The 18,113-nt window shown below is 32.4% G+C and overlaps 1 long non-coding RNA gene across 1 annotated transcript; it reads right to left on the reverse strand.

Moving 5' to 3' along the window:
- Positions 1 to 718: 718 nt before the first annotated feature.
- On the reverse strand, positions 719 to 17,158 carry LOC148270749 (uncharacterized). Its single transcript, XR_015825292.1, has 2 exons — positions 16,858 to 17,158; positions 719 to 857 (listed from the first exon to the last, which is right to left on the reverse strand). It is a non-coding gene; the product is annotated as an uncharacterized LOC148270749 (long non-coding RNA).
- Positions 17,159 to 18,113: the final 955 nt, after the last annotated feature.

Here is an 18,113-nt window from a genome sequence, read left to right on the forward strand (position 1 = left end):
TTACCAACTTGTGCCAGAAAACCGACTATATTGAGTTGAACTAACTTGTACTTTTCTCGCAAATATTGGGTCACATTAAATTGTATTTTTAAAGTTTATATTGAGTTGAACTAACTTGTACTTTTCTCGCAAATATTGGGTCACATTAAATTGTATTTTTAAAGTTTATATTGAGTTGAACTAACTTGTACTTTTCTCGCAAATATTGGGTCACATTAAATTGTATTTTTAAAGTTTATATTGAGTTGAACTAACTTGTACTTTTCTCGCAAATATTGGGTCACATTAAATTGTATTTTTAAAGTTTATATTGAGTTGAACTAACTTGTACTTTTCTCGCAAATATTGGGTCACATTAAATTGTATTTTTAAAGTTTATATTGAGTTGAACTAACTTGTACTTTTCTCGCAAATATTGGGTCACATTAAATTGTATTTTTAAAGTTTATATTGAGTTGAACTAACTTGTACTTTTCTCGCAAATATTGGGTCACATTAAATTGTATTTTTAAAGTTTATATTGAGTTGAACTAACTTGTACTTTTCTCGCAAATATTGGGTCACATTAAATTGTATTTTTAAAGTTTATATTGAGTTGAACTAACTTGTACTTTTCTCGCAAATATTGGGTCACATTAAATTGTATTTTTAAAGTTTATATTGAGTTGAACTAACTTGTACTTTTCTCGCAAATATTGGGTCACATTAAATTGTATTTTTAAAGTTTATATTGAGTTGCTAACTTGTACTTTTCTTTGTTTCTAATCCTGGTTCTGGGCGGTGTGCTACTGAGGTGATCATACTCCGCAGATATGCTCTCCAGAGCCTTCCAGCGCCGCTCCACAGCCTCTCCATCTCTGAAAATAACATTTACCATCAGTAATCTACCTCATTTGATCTCGTAGTTAATATTTATATACCCAAAGGGCGTTTTCACATCCTCATCAGTCTGCACCCGATAGGCACTGCATTAGTCCATTAAATACAGCATATATCGATCATCTGTTACATCAAGATAAGGTGAGAGGCCTTACACATCAGGCGCCAAGTCCAGGAACATGAAATATTGCAGTGTAGAGCCACCTTTTTAATTAATATTTTTTATGTCGACTTTCCCAGGAATTATTACCGGGACCTCAATCATGGTAGGCGAACGCGCCAACCACTCCACTCCGAGACAGACTTAACTGCACTCGATTTTCTTACTGAGGAGTTCTATTTCACTTACAGAACAGTATTCTTAATCTGCCCGGGCATAGCATTTGTACAAATCATATGTATATACAGGGTGTTTTTCAAACCCTGTCACATCCGAAACCACGATGATCAGTATGGGCAAAAAGACATATTGGCATATTAAAAAAATATTTAGAACGAAGAAAATTTAATTTAATCAAAAAGAACAAATGGTTGCTTACTTTTGAAGGGAAGAAGCGAGAGGGACGCAGCCACGCGATTAACAGTGTGTCAGACTCCCCCTTCCCTCCTCCTCATTTCTCCCCTGCAGAAGTTAACAACCATTTGTTTTTTTTAATATATTTTTTTAAAAGTTTATTTGTTCTAAAAATGTATTTCAATGTGCCAATATGTCTTCTTGCTCGTACTGATCATCGTGGTTTCGGATGTGACAGGGTTTAAAGAACACTCTGTATAAATACAAAATTATTAATTTAAAAATAAAGCATTAGTAAATTTACAAACTAAGACATCATTGTGCTATAGAATCAGATGTACCACAGTAAATTACAGCGCATAAAACCCGGGGAATGAGAAAAATAACATATGATTAGATTCTTAATATATTTTTTCAAAAACACCACTTTTATAGAAAGGGGAATATATAAAAAAAAAAACTCGCTATTTTACTTTTTGAAAATCTTTTTTACATTTATTTGCATATAAAACCTCTAAGGCCTTTGAAAATAATAAAAAAAATATTTCCAACAAACATCTTATAAAAAATAATTTTATTTATTTCGGTCTGTGAAAATGGCATATTTACAGCAGTATCACTACAGTAATAAAGTTGAGTGTATTTTTAATGCAAACAGTTGTTGAGCTGAATTCTGAGCAAGAGAACATAACTTTTATTTCAAATTGCTCTGTTTTTCGGTTAAATATATCCAGGGCCCCGATTACAATGGGAAGTTAACATTTATCTTCAATTTTATCTACAAAGTAAAATTAAGTTTTCTGTATGTAAAGCAGAATATGCATACAATTTTTTCTTCAAAACATGTTCGATTATAGGTTACCGATAAAGATACTTTAAATGTTCATGCAAATGTACTCATTTTGGTACAACAATATCGGTTTTTCTTTATAGACAGTCGAAGATAACTCTGTTAACTTGCCGTTGTAACCGGGGCCCTGGCAAGTAAATAACATGGGAGTATTACGTGCATAGCAATCTTGGATGTAGATATAATACTGTAACTCTTCATTGCTACAAAAAAAAATATACCAACTAATAGCAATCAATCGAATTTATATTTTAATTAATTTACTTTCGATACATTGTCGGGCTCATTGCCAAATGGTAGTTTCTTCCAAACTTCTAGCATTTACAGGGCTTATGACCTGTCATTGGCTGGTTTAAGTGGCCAGTGGTTTAATAAATGCCTAAACTTCTATATTTCCTTTCTTAAAATGTTCTCCATTCCTGTTGTAATTTGTTAATCTTAATGACTCCCGAGGGGGTGAAACCCAGTATTTTGTCTACAAACATTTGGACAAACTCAAATATTGGAATATTTTATTTGATTTATTAAGGAAAATAACAACAAATTTTGAATGAAATGCAGAATGAAATACAGAATATAAAAATAATTGTAAGAAAGGTCTGTATACATTTTCCAGTAAATTATATTTTATTGATTAATGTAGTACATAAAACGATACATTTTTTTTTTCTACAACAATCTATAGTTTTATATATTTAATTAATCATTAATAGTGTAACTTTCCAAAAAAGAGACTAGCTCTTGTGCTTGGAAAGTCACTTACACTGTTACAGTAAAGTTATTAAGTAATTTAAGTTATTTAATTTCGAATATACATGAGAATATAAATTTAAAAATTTACGAAGTAAAGAGAAAAACAGAAAACTATAATACAGTTTAACCAATTCATTGTCGGCCTTGTGGTGTTATGGTCAGCGCGTTTGCCTACCATGCAAGAGGTCTCGGGTTCGACTTCCGACATGGTTGATATGAAATATTTATTTAAGAGTCTTTTCAAACTAGAATATTTCATAGTCTTGGACTGGTACCTGAAGCGGAAGACTGAGCATCTTACCTTCATGTAACAATAATGATCTAGATACGTTGCGATTGGAGTACCAATGCTGTGCCCAATGCACCATTCGGTGCGGAAAGGGAATGATGATGATGAATGTGTAGAGATGATTTAAATATGGAAATCTTATAAAATAATATCTAATAACACGGTATTTTCACAAGTCGGGAATAGTGTTGAAAAAACAATACAAATTTAAAGCTAATCTAAATAATTGATTTGTAACAAATAATTATTTGTATCACCTCAAGTGAAGTAAATATTTATGTGAAATATATACACAATGGTTACTAGTTTCAGGATTAAAGTTGTTATGCAAATTATCACGTTTTTTAAAATTAGTTATGGAGCTGAGAGATTGTTAAGTTAATTTATATCTATATAAAAACATTTGTCTTACAGGAGAAAAACAATATTTTTTAAGAGTTATACCTTTGTAGAATTGAAAAGGGGTGTTTTTAAAACATAATGAATAGTATGACTCAAAACATAAAATTTTTGGAGTTATTTCTCTATGAAACTGAGCCATCGAAATAATGAAAGACAGGAGTAAATGAATATTTTATGTCGCAAACTTTATAAAATATCCTTTTTGCATACATGAATATTTTATGAACAAGCCAACTACACCATAAAAAAATAGCAGAAAACCGACTTCGACGGTGAATAAATGTGTTGTATTATCAATAATTGAACTGAACTTCAAAACTTTAACCCCAGATATGTATCTCTGCTTTTTATTTTTGACACAAAACTTTATACTCATCTCTTCAATCGTTAGAAATAATACTGTAAAATATTGTAATACGAATATTTTATTATTATTTTTAATTTTCAAAACCAACTCCCTTCATAATTTTTTTTTATTTCTTTTTTTTCCTAGTTTCTCTTCCTCTTTCCTTTCAAACTCACCCGATACCACATTCCTTTTCCACCATTTTCATGTTTGTTTTTAGCAAAATTTTTGACCAACTCTTCTTTCGACCAGTCGGTTTTTTGGATGGCTGGAAGATATTGCTTTTAGCAGCAAGTCCGCCAAAGTACTGATTCTTTGTACTTGAAGATTAAAATAAATAAATAAATAGTGGGAAATGCCAGCTTAATAAAAACACGATCTTTTCCAAAAGGCATAATGATTTCCTAGAATAAATGTAAGAATAAAAACATTAATATCATTATCAGATTAAAATCATAATTTCTAATTTTCCCATTTCCTATGACCAAACTTTGCAAGTAGAAAATTGCACTGCACATAATAAAAATAATTTTAAAAAATCAACTTTGAATTGTTTTTTTATTCATTACTTTTATTTGTTATGTATTTTTGTTTCTATTTTATATTATTTTGAAAGCTTGCCAAACACAAGAGCCTGACTTTTTTTTGGCAAGTATAACCTGAATTTTTCTATTTTTTATTTCTTCATGTATTGTTTTTCATGTTAAATAAGGGTTTACTAATAAAAAAATAATATTTTTATCATATTTACTTTCGATAATTTTATTTTTTCTATTGTATATGTATTATGTCTTAACTTTAAGTTTGAAAAACTTGTGGATAAAAATGTTTTATTTAAGTAAGTGATATTTATGACAAAAAATAACTTTAAAAATTACATTATTTACTGCCTTAGAACGGGGAAGCTATCCCTAGTTAGGGAGTTTAGATGACTCACCAGAAAAACAAAAAACATGTTTATATACTTTTACTACTGAATTAACCTATTGCATAAATAATTTAATGTAAATTGCAGTAATAAATATTTAACATTAAAATAAAATATTTTTATTATTGAAATAAAATATATTAATTGATATTATATGTAATTTGAGATCGGATGCTTTTAAAAACGTTCGTTTACTCGTTCTATCGACCTAAGCTATACGAGTACTAGGCTATTATTAGGTTTTGATACGAAAACACGAGCCACCGGGCTTCATAATATTATTATGGCTGTGGAGAATACTTTGCAGGTTTCTTTAGCACGCAGTATGGCTAATTATAACGCAATCTGCTCTTGCCATGTCCATAGTATTGGGAAAAATACGACCCAACGAAATCAAATGATAAGCTTTTATATAAAACTCGCGATTCATCATAAAATACGACCTGGTATAAGGCTGTAGTCTATAGTTCAATTTATTTATATATACCCCCAAGGGGCATTTTTAAGGACATATTTATGCATGTAAAATTATTATAAAGGAAATTAGAAAGACACAATGGTATAAAGTAGACTAGGTGGGAATGGAAGTGGGAGAGAGGTGTTTATAATTGAATTTGATTCAGTGATTTTATGAAAGAAGACAACTTGTTATCAAAGAAATCAAGACTAGTATGTTTGTTGGCAGACCTAAGAATTCTGGGCATGAAAACCATAGTTAGTTTATAGTTATCAGTATGAACGAGTAAGTTTTGTCTGAGGTTTCAGGTTGGGATATTTAATTTTATCGAGCTCAGTAGTTCAGGCGTATCAAACGTGAGTTGAGTTTAAACAGGACTAGAAGGTCGGATTTATTTTGACGGTCTTGAAGAGAAGATATATTTAAGCTAGATTCTAACTCATTATACGTATATTGGTCTCTGGATAAGTTCAACCTCCAGCCTATCTTTCTCAAAAATCGATGTTGAACTGATTCTATATTTTTGATGTGAACATCATAATATGGAGACCAGATAACAGAGGAATACTCCAGGTGCGGGCGAACTAGGCAACAGTAGAGAGTTTTAAGAGTATTGATATTTTTTAAGTCAGTTGTGCTTCTGTTAATAAATCCAAGGAGTTTTAAGGATTTATTGATCACATGTTCAATATGAATTGTAAAAGAAAGCTTAGTGTCTAGTATAATACCCAAATCTCGTATACTAGACACAGATAATAATATTTCATCGTTGTGAGTAGTCGTATATAATTGGATTCCTACAATTTGCCACCAAATGCGCAGGACAAAGTTAGTTTGTCATGGTCAAAATGATTTCAGTAAACTGTGGTGAGATTGTGTATTTCGCAATAAATTAAACTTAATATTAAATGAACAACGTAACGAACAAAACAATGGGGTATTTTCATAAATTGGGAATAACATTGAAAAGATATTAAATATTTAAAATGGATATTTACGATTATAATGATATAACTATCAATGTTTAAAAAACAAGTTTTCATTCATAATTTATTGGTTTAAAAAGAAGCACGTACAAACGGCTCGCAGTTGGCGTCACGTCACTTTGACGTCACCCGTCATGCCCGCCGAGTGCGCTTCCTAACAAACGTTGTGTACAAGTATGGCGCGGTAACGTAATCGGTGCCGTTTGTCCCATAGTGCGCGAAACGTCTCGTTTTCAGGTAATTAAAAATAATTGTAGAAAATTTATCCGACGTCGCACAAAAACAAAATATCGTTACCAATGTAATTGTTTGCGTATAAATAAAAATAATAAAAAAACGTAAAAAGACCCAATTTTAAATTATACCGGAAAAAAAATCAAGTTAATTTAATTTCGAAACCATGTTTTTTTCCTTTATTCCCTCGATTGAACGCGAACAGGAGGTGTCGAAAATAAATGCTCACTTTCGTCTACTGGACTTTGCATTTTGAAGACTTGTAATCAAATAAAATAATATATGTAATGTAAAAGCAAACACAATATCTTGTAGATTGTAGAGTATAAATTTTTCCTTCAAATGACGTATAACCTTTACCATTTTGTTTTAATTTTGTTGCTTATTTGAAAGGAAAAAAACGGACACAACTTATATGTATCGAGACGCAATATATGAGTATTTAAAAAGGAATAACTCGTTAAAATTATATTTAGAGGTTTGTCAACATGCGGGAAGGAGAGGATATGGAAGGAAGTTATGAAAAATACACCACAACACCCAGACTATAGTCCTTAAAATTTTGCTGGATTAAAATGACAGCTGCCAAACTAATGTCAATAGTGATGGGAAATTACTGATTACTGATCATGTACCGATCAAATCGATTTTATCAGTTTTTTCATGCAAACATGAAACTCTGCTTCCGAAAATTGATATAAAAACAATTAAGACAATTATTCACCAAAAAATAAGACATTTATACTTTTTTTATGAACAACATCAAATGAGTTATTTTTTTATTCGATCAATTTACATTGATCAATTTGTCCCATCTCTAACGTTTTTGCAAAATGATGTAACCTTGTAAGAACGTCGTTAATAATTAGGTTTATTTTAGTTTTAAAGCGGATTTTATATATTTATGTTGATTTATATGTCAAGCATTGTACTAAAAAAAAATAAACATGCCAGATACGAATGATTTTTCGTGTGTCAATATAAATCACTCCTTAGACATCACTACAAAATTATGTCGTCACTTTTGCTGACAACTGTCATTCTAATCGAGCTAGGATTTTTTCTTCCAACTGGCGGGAATCGACCCCGCGTCGCCAGTTTCACAGAGCGAAGTCTGCATAGTAAACTTATTGTAATAATTATGGTTTCATGTTCACGTGTATTATTGCGTAATAGTAATTTGTTTATAAAGCAGGTACTGCCGAGAACAATTGTAAAATAAATAAATAAATTATATATCCCCCTTTTATTTATTATTCCGTGGTACGTCTCGAAGGTATCTCTTACATAAAAACATGTAATTACAATAATTATGATGGATTTTACTTGTGAATACTTAATACATGCAAATCTGCTCCGACGTACTCAATAATATTCAATAATAATACACTCATTGAAACATTACTGACGAAAATTTACATGCATCGTCATCATCATTCCCTTTCCGCACCATATGGTGCATAGGGCACTGCATCGGTACACCAATCGCAGCGTATCTTGATCGCATACAATAGGAAGTTATATTCGACTGTCTATAAAGAAAAACCGATAATTGTGCACGAACATGAGTATATTTATATCTTCGTCGGTAACCTATTATTGAAAATGTTTAAAAGAAAAAAATTGTAGGCATATTCTGCTTTTCATACAGAAAACTCAATTTTACTTTGTAGATAAATAATAACTTTCCGTTGTAATCGGGGCCCTAGGGACTATAAAATATTCTGGTGTGTAAACACCCTTTTAAATAAAGTTTAAAAGGGTGTTTTAAAGGCACCCATGTTGGGAATGGAACCCGAGACCTCTTGTTTGGTAGGCAAACGCGTTGACCATTACACCACGAGGCCGACAAATTTACATTAGTAGCATAAAGGCGGCCTCCGTGGTGTAGTGGTCAAGACGCTTGACTCACAGACGGAAGGTTCCGGGTTCGATTCCCGGTGAGAACACAAAAAATAAATGTGATTTTTCTCAAGCCTGGGTGTTCTGCGATGTAATTCACCACTGTAATTAGGCCTCCTGGCCTGTTGTGATGCAAAAAAAAATACGCACTCTGTTTAGGAATAAACGATAATTTTTATTTCTACATGAATGCCTTGTAGAATCAATACTATCGTACGGATTGGCATATTAATACACATAGACATGTCCCGAGCCCTCAAAAATGATGACACTGAACTCATGCCCAACGCGTATTTAGTCGTTCTTCGACCAGGCGCGACGTTTAGAATTGAAATCAAAATACCTGCTTGCAAAAAAAATCGACTACCTGGCAATACTAACAAAATGTCCACCTTGTTTTGTTTAACAATCTGACGGACGGAAAATAATCGAATTCTTAAATAATATTATTTATGAATTTGCAACTCACACATGAAATGTGATCCCACCCTATTCCCTTTTAATCCCAGCAGTATTTCGACACTTAAAAACGACACAACACAGCATACTTGAATTTAAATGGGCAGTAGTGTTCTTAGCGACGTAACTAGTGGACAAAACGTAAAACTACTAATTTGCGAGTAGTTTATTCGGCTTCAGTTTGATGTGCGTACGCAGTTTCTGGAGTAATATAATTCTATGAGTGATTTATTTACAACTCGTTGAAAATGGTCCCGAAAAATTGAAATTTTAGAGTAAATCATAAAAAAGCCGTACCGGATTTTTTCATATACGAGCAAACGTCGAAAAAACAAATGACTCACCGATTTTGAGAGAAAAAAAAACACGGCTTTAAAGCAAAAAAATATTTTAATTTGGAATCCCCACGCAAACGAAAGTTAGGTAAGGTTAGGTTTACGCAAACGAAAGTTAGCCACGTTAAAATTAGACATTAAAAAAAAAGGCAATTTCATATCTTAGCTAAGCAATAAAAATGGCAAATCAATACAGTAATCAATATAAAAGCTTTCACATCAACTTGCCGGGAATAGAACCCTATACGACTTATGCATAGTAGCCATTGGTAGCCATCCAATAACCATCTCACGATGAGGTGGACATTTATCACAAATATGGGTGATAAATAAATAAATAAATGACAAACTCTGCGGTCGAGATAACGACCTCCATAATTATGATGTAGTAAACCAAAACCAAACCGCATAACCACAAAGTGTCTATAGTATTTTATTCATATTTATTTTAACAAAACAACACACACACGCGGCACCGACAGGAGGCATTTAAAACATGCGAAAGTATTAAAATAATATACAGTACCCGGCATTATACAGGGTGTTCATTAAACCCTGTCACATCCGAAACCACGATGATCAGTATGAGCAAGAAGACATATTGGCACATTAAAATATTTTTTTGGAACGGATAAAATTTAAAAAAATAAAATATTAAAAAAAAGTAAATGGTTTCTTACTTCTGCAGGGCAGAAACGAGGAGGGGGAAGGGGGAGTCTGATACTGCGCCGCTCTCCCCTCACTTCTCCCCTGCTGAAGTAAGCAACCATTTGTTTTTTTTAATATTTTATTTTTAAAAGATTTGTCCTAAATATTTTTTTAAATATGCTAATATGTCTTCTTGCCCACACTGATCATTGTGGTTTCGGATGTGACAGGGTTTAAAGAACACCCTGTATATCGTACGTCGGCACTTAGAAAGAGACTGTCGGCCATTTCGGCTAACTTGACATTGTAGAGCGTCGTCTCTGTCGCGAGATAAGGGTACTAGTCAGAGCAGTGCTGTTAAAGTTTTCACACTTATAATGTACCTACTTAAAGCTGTATAATACGGATCCGAAAATTGGCGAGAATTTTAAAATATCGTGTACTGTAATAGGTGCACGAATTCGTAAACATTTTCGGGCCAGAAGGTGAAAAAAAATCGCAAGATCTTGAGGGGGGTAAAGGTTTCAGAACTTTTACTTCACAACAGTCAAGAGATGGAAGAGCTGAGGAAATGTAGATGTTTAAACAAAGGCAGAATGGTGAATGTTATACAGTGTGTTAAGTGGCCACTTAATATGTTCCCTTCTCAATATTTTTTCCCTCCGTGTTGCAACAAATTTAGCTTATTCTCTGTTTATTATATTTAAAATCCAAGTCATTACTGATATCCGCAATAAATAAAATAAAATATTTTCGTTCAGTATTCTGATCCATGTTGGTAATACAGCCATTACAGAATATTATCCAGAAGACTCGGAGCATTTTAATAAATTAAATAAGTCATTTTTATAATTACATTAATTTATGATAAGTATCCATTAGATGCGTCATTACAGGGAATTAGCAGTTGCAGTGGGTTGCGGTTACAACATTACATAACATAATAAAGACATAACTTTTTTACAGACTCACATTTTTAATGACTACCTATATTTTGAAATATACACGGTGTTCTTTAAACCCTGACACATCCGAAACCACGATGATCAGTATGAGCAAGAAGACATAATGGCACATTTAAAAAATTAATTAGAACGACTAAAATCTTAAAAAATAAAATATAGAAAAAAAAAATGGTTGCTTACTTCTGCAGGGGAAAAACGAGAGGGGAGTCTGATACACCGTCAACCGCACGGCCACGCCCCACTCGCTTCTCCCCTGCAGAAGTAAGCGACCATTTGTTTTTTTATTTGATATATATTTTAAAAAAAATTTTAAACCATAATTTATATCCTAGTGGTGCATTGGGTACTGCATTGATATTTAGATTGCACTTGTGTGTGCCACCTTAAAAAACAATATTTCACGACCACCCTGCCAGGAATCGAACCCATGACCTCAAACATGGCATGTGAACGTGCCAACTGATACTCTACGAAGTGAACTCCTCGCCACTTGATTTTTTTTTCATAAATTTTACTTGAGAGCAGCCATTGAGTCGATAACACGTCACATTTCACACACAGAACACAGAACTGTATTCTTCTTCCGACTGAATATAGAAACATTTCAACTATGCCAAAGCATAAAATAAACCGGTTGTGGTCCCGAGGCTTAGGTCGCAAACTCACGTATCAGAGGTTCTAGGTTCGAACTCTTCTCTACCCCAAATTGATTATCATTTACTAATAGTGATTTATTTTTATTTGTCGGCCTCGTAGTGCAGTGGTCAGCACGTTTGCCTACCATGGAAGAGGTCTCGGGTTCGATTCCCGACATGGTTAACATAAGATATTTATTTAAAAGGGTGTTTTTACAATATAATATTTCATAGTCTCTGGACTGGCACCTGAACTGTAGGATTGATCTTTTTAAAAAAATATATTTTTTATACATACATTTTATATATTACAAAATGGCACAAAAAACACACAACACTTTTGCTTGTACTAGGAGTAGGCTCAGTATATGAAGGGTCGGCAAACCAGAAATATTAGTATGCCTAGTGTTGCAATCGGTTCCAATATGGGCTAATGCCTGTTCTAAGAAACCGATTTTTTGCGGCAAATATGGTAATCAAATATGTTTCCCAAAAATAAAAATAATGTTGAAGAAATAGAAAAACAGTTATGGCCCAAAAGAAAAAAATATATAAAGTTTACGTTAGTATATAAAAAAAAATAATAATATATATTTACATTTTAAATCTAACAGATTTATAAATGATTCAAATGCAAATTATTTAGATTACTATCCTCAATAAATTTTCAGATTCCTTACTTCCAATGTCTGTCAACCAAATTGTTTTTTTTCTTTTCAATACTGTTCGTTTATCAGATTTCTAAACACACGGAATCAGGTTATATAGTTTAGGTCCTTTTAACAAAAATGATCAATATATTTCATTTCATTTTATTTTAATTTTCTTTTATTCAGGAAACATACAGTACGGTTACATAGTTTTATATTTTACACAGTTAGACTTAACTCTAATGGACCAGTGAAGTTTCCATATTATATAGTAATTATATGTAAGGCTATCAATAAAAGTACAAAAAAGAGACGGAAAAAAACATAAATAGATGTTGTTTAAAGATTAAAGCAAAAAAAACTTATTTAAAGTTTGTAGTTAGTATTTACAAATGGAAATAATATTTAAAAAGAAGATTTTTTTTTGTAAAACTAATTAAAAGTTAAGAACTAAAATAAAGAATGAAAAACATGCTCAGATGTAAAAAAAAAAAAATTAAATGGAAAAACATAAATATACACATACATATTTTATGGGATTCAAAGAAACGATGAGAAGAATCTTTAAATGAAATATAAGACAATATATTTAAGTCAAAATTAATGACACATTATAGTAAGAGCAGCAATATATTGATTTTATATGCTACGATTGATGTACCAATGCAGTGCCCTATGCACCATTGGGCGCGGAAAGGGAATAATGGTGATGAGTTATTTCGTTGGAAATGGCCTGAATTTTTTTTAATATTTGGGTAAATTATAAGAACGCAAACGTTTCTTATAATAAAAAAAATCCAGTTAAAAAAATAAAATAGTCACCTTAAACAGTGACCTACAGATACAGAAGTAGTAAAGATTGTATGGAGCAGGTACTTAACCCACTTTTATGGAAGCGAATATTTTATGGGAATAACTAACTTAACCACATTAGCACATAAAAACAAGTTATAAGCAGACATTGTCTATACGCATACAATTACCTGGTCGTATAAATATTACCACATAGTTGAGGTTGTGGTGATACTTAATTATTTATGAATGAAAAAGGAAAAATATAAAAGGCAACGCTAATGCAGATAATGAGGAACTTCAGCCCTACGGGAAATTGGATACAAAAAATGTTTTCTTACGCGGGGTAAAAATTAGAGCATTAAATTGTACGGCAAAGTTTCTTGAAAATGTACAGAAAAAAGAATACAAAATATTTTGATAAAATCGCACTACTTTAAATGACGTCACTGGTTCATGTGAATCAACCTATGATCTGAGAGCTATGGAAGATTTCCGGTCTGCTTGTCGCTTCTGGACCAATAGGAAGAACTGAATGAGAATAAGCGGAAATGAACCTCTGACGTCACACGCGGAGTTATTTCAGAAATACAAAACTTTAAAAAATCGTAGCGCCGATAATACGATATGTAAAAAATAAAAATAAATAATTTTGACTTAGTTTAACAGTCTATTAACAAATAAAAAATTTGAAAAAAACCACTGAACTTCCTCATTATAGGAAATACTTTAAAACAATGCTTTAAATATGTCCAAATGTTTGCAGACAGGCTGGATTTCCTCTCTTGGGAGATAATCGGATCTAAATTCGTTGCAACAGAGGGGGAAAACATTTTTGAGAAGGGAATATGGAAGTCTAGGCATTTAAAGGGCTTATGACCTGTCATTGGCTGGTTTAAGTGGCCACTTTACATTCACCATTCTGCCCATGTTTAAACATCTACATTTCCTCAACTCTTCCATCTGCCGACCTTCGAGAAGTAAATGAGCTGAAACCTTTATCATGTGGGTGAGATTCATCCGGCTGAACCAAATACCTACTAGGCAAAGCTTGAAAACAATTTTCCAATTTTCATACTTCTTCTTTTACCGGTTAGTTGATTCAACAATGTTTCAAGTGTGGGAGTCCAAATGTTTGCAGACGGGCTTTTGAAATGTTTAAACATGGGAAGAATGGTGAATGTTACACAGTATGTAAAGTGGCCACTTAAAGCAGCTAATGAAAGGTCATAAGCCCTGTAAATGCCTAGACTGCCCTTCTTAAAAATGTTTCCCTGTGTGTGGCAACAAATTTAGATAATAAAATAATTTTTTTTAATGATATTTCTCATGACAAAGATTAGTAAAAGGAACTTAAAATTAAATATGACATTGTAAATATTTTTTTTTTTTTCAATACGTGAAATAAATTAAAATTTATTTAACCAGTAAAGTTTTCATATTATAATACATGCTAAAGTACACAGTGATAAAATCAGGGCTATCTTTGCTGTAAGGGCACGCGGGGCTCGAGCGCAGGACCCCCGGCCTGATGGGGGCCTCGAAACGTAACGACAAAAAATAATGTTTTTTTTAATTCTTAAAAGGGCCCCAACCTCTGTGTGCCCGAGGGCTCCTGTGTGGTCTAAGACCGCCCTGGATATACTGTAAAATAAAAATGTTTCAAGGAAAAAGGGATATTAAGAGTAATTTTATTAAAAAATATACTCATCAAAATACTCCTTTCAGTACCTATCGGTACATAGGGCACCGCATTGGTAAATCAAATGTTAGTTTGATCATCCGTTACAGGAAGGTAAGATGGTCACTCTTATGGCTGAAAATCACCGATTTCAAAAAAATATTTCATATTGAGACCTTAGGCATGGTAGTAAAGTGCTCTAACCAGTACACCACAAAAGCCGACTTATCTCAACTCGATTTCTTTCTTCGGGATTGTCGCCTAATAGTTACCATCGAGTCGAAAATACTCGAACGTTCTTTTTTAAACACAGAACAAAAAAAAATCCATGTAAATTATATGAACAAACCATCACTACGTTTCCCCGTAAGGGTAGGCAGAGAGGATAGAACGCCACATCACTCAAACTTTGCATATAGATTTCGCTTCCTCTACATTCATAAATCTTTTTATGCACGCGCGCCGATTATTCCGACTTTTAACATGTCCATCTGCAAGTATTTGTTGGATTTGGTCATGCCATGTCTGTCTTGGTCTTTCTCTATTTCTGCATCCATCAACATTCGCATCGTAAATATTTTTAGCCGTTCGTTCGCTGTCCATTCGCTCTACGTGTCTAAACCAACGCAAAGCTCCTTTTTCGATTTTGTCGATAGTGCTTACCTCAGCCCTACATAATGTACGGATCTCAACATTTGTGCATCTATCGTACATAATTTTACCACACATTCGCCTGAGAGATCGCATTTCGACGGCATTCAGCCTACTTTCATCCCTGTTTTTCCAAATCCATTTTTCACTCCCATACATAGAGGTCGGTACCAGGACTCCATTGTGAACTGCTAATTTTGCCTCTTGCGACAAATATTTATTTGCCAAGGTTGATTTAAGTGCACCGTTCACTCTGTTCCCTGCACTCACCCTCCTTTCAATATCTTTCTCAGTCATTCCATCCGTAGTAAACATGCTTCCCAGTGTGTGCGTGGATGGCTCGGAGTGTACATTCGGTATTTTTATTTATTTTAATTTATTACCTCCATGGAAAACGCAAATGTCAACAATTATTCTTTTCTCACTTAAAATTCTTATTTATTTGTTATTTTTTGTCACATTTAATGTTTATATCTTTTTAATTTATGAAAACTTAATTGGTCTTTTTATGTTAAAAAATTCTTGTTTTTAGTACTTATTTTGTATGACTATGTTTTCTGAATAAAATAAAAATAAAAAATAAAATAAATAAAATACACAAATTCCTCTACCTGTTTTAGTATAACCCCATTCAAATTATATGAAATTATTATAAAATGTAAATACATAATCATCATCACCTAATGGTGCATTAGTACACCAATCGCAGCGTATGTTGATCTTTTTTTTGTTACATGAAGGCAAGATAATCAGTCTTACGCTTCAGGTGCCAGTCCCGTGACTAAGAAATATTCCGGTGTAAAAACACCATTTTAAAAAAATATTTAAATTCAACCATGTCGGGAATCGAACTCGAGACCTCTTACATGGTAAACAAACGCGCTGACCATTACACCACGAGGCTGACAAATACATAATACCCATATAAGTAAAACATCAACAGTAAAATAATTTGAACAAAGACTAAATTTATTCATATTTATATAAATAAATCAATTTACACGCTAACACAAATACAATACAGCTGTTATTTTCAAAATGATGGACTTTGATTTAGTAATCAAATCAATTAAGGTCAAATTAAAGTATGTTATACTATTAAATCAGTTTAGTTCTGAATAGTTTTAAAGTTAGATCTCGGTTCAAATTGAAAAAATCATTCAATTAATAATAATGAAAGTCTAACTAAATAATGTGAAAAAAATATATAATGATGATTTAATTAAAGCTTCTAAATTGGTACAATAATTTATGGCGTTCATGCCGACCGGTATGTTATTGATAAACTGTCGTGTTTACATTGAAAACTGATATTGAGAAATGATGGTCGATAAAATTACTCGGAATAAGAAAGAACACCGAAAATTCTTAAACAAATACGAAAAGTAAACATTTGTTTTGGTAGGTACAGGGTAACGGGATCGGTCAACAATGTCAAATTAACAATAATCACCGATTGCAGGCTCGCAAAACAAAATCTTATACTTTGTCTTTAACTTACATGTCATCTTCTGCAGAACTTTGACTGGAACTATAATTCATTTCAATTCCTGTCCGTTTTTTCCAGTTGGAATCGGCCATTTCAAAACTTGTCCATAACACTCACTGACACAAACTACACTAACGCACATTCATCAGATAAAATCCACGTAAAATCGTAAAGACATTTGTATCAACTAAACATTTTTCCACATAGCAAACACGTAAAACAATTAAATCAATTAAAATATTTTAAAACATTAAAAAATAGCTGGCCGCGACACGAACACACCGGCAGAAATCAAGACCGAACTGAGTGCCATAGACAATACCAAAATATATGTTTTGACATATCAGCTGGAATCCAGTTGGATTTATGAGAGTTAACCTGTTAGCATGCATATGATATTTTAAAATATGATGGAATTAAAAATAAAATATTGCTTCATATTAATATTTTTTGAGAATAAAAATTGAAGATAAAGAGTGGTACAAGTGACAAATAAAACTTACACACAGTAACATTTTTTAAAGAAATTTAATGCAGATGTAAGAAGCAGGTCGATTTATTTTCATTTTAAAATATCTAAAAACGTAAATGTAAAAATATATAAAGGGAAAGAATACATTGTAACTAGGGCTTCCATTCGAGACTGTTGACTCGAACTTTCGAGATTTTCGAGACATTTTTAATAATGAGACTTTTGTGATGCAAGAATCTAAATTTCGAGACTAGCAGTATTATTTTAAACGCTCTCTAAGGCAACAGTTACAATTTTTTTGTCCATGCAACGAAATGGGTCGAAATAATCATAGATTTGTTTGTTTTTCTCGGTGTCAGCTGCTACATTTCTCCTGATGTTGGGTAGAGCGATTCCTATTATAGGGTAAAGTTTATATACTGGTGTGAGCTTAAAGCAACCAGACGTCAGTCGCGCCATGTCATTTACAAAAATATCCACTTGTTTTGTGTGTGCTGACATCTGTCAAACTAGACAAGCGTACTTTGCTGCGGAAACATACAAACCCAAGGTAGAAATGCGGAGTAATGTGGAGATGCTCTCCAAGATGAACTTACGATAGTAACGTAAAAATATTAAAAGTCACATAAATTAATTACTCACTGAAAAATGTATTTTTATAGTGTCTCAATTTGTTTTACTATAGCAAAATTTAAGTTTAAAAATATTATTAATGAGGACATAGTAAGATTCATTTAGAGCAGCTACGCTAAATAAATGAATTTTGAACAAACCCTTTTTTTGACAGTGGATTATA

This window comes from Micrasema longulum, unplaced genomic scaffold (genome assembly GCF_059751315.1).
Source record: "Micrasema longulum isolate JH-2025_06_02 unplaced genomic scaffold, ASM5975131v1 h1tg003471l, whole genome shotgun sequence".
NCBI lineage: Eukaryota > Metazoa > Arthropoda > Insecta > Trichoptera > Brachycentridae > Micrasema > Micrasema longulum.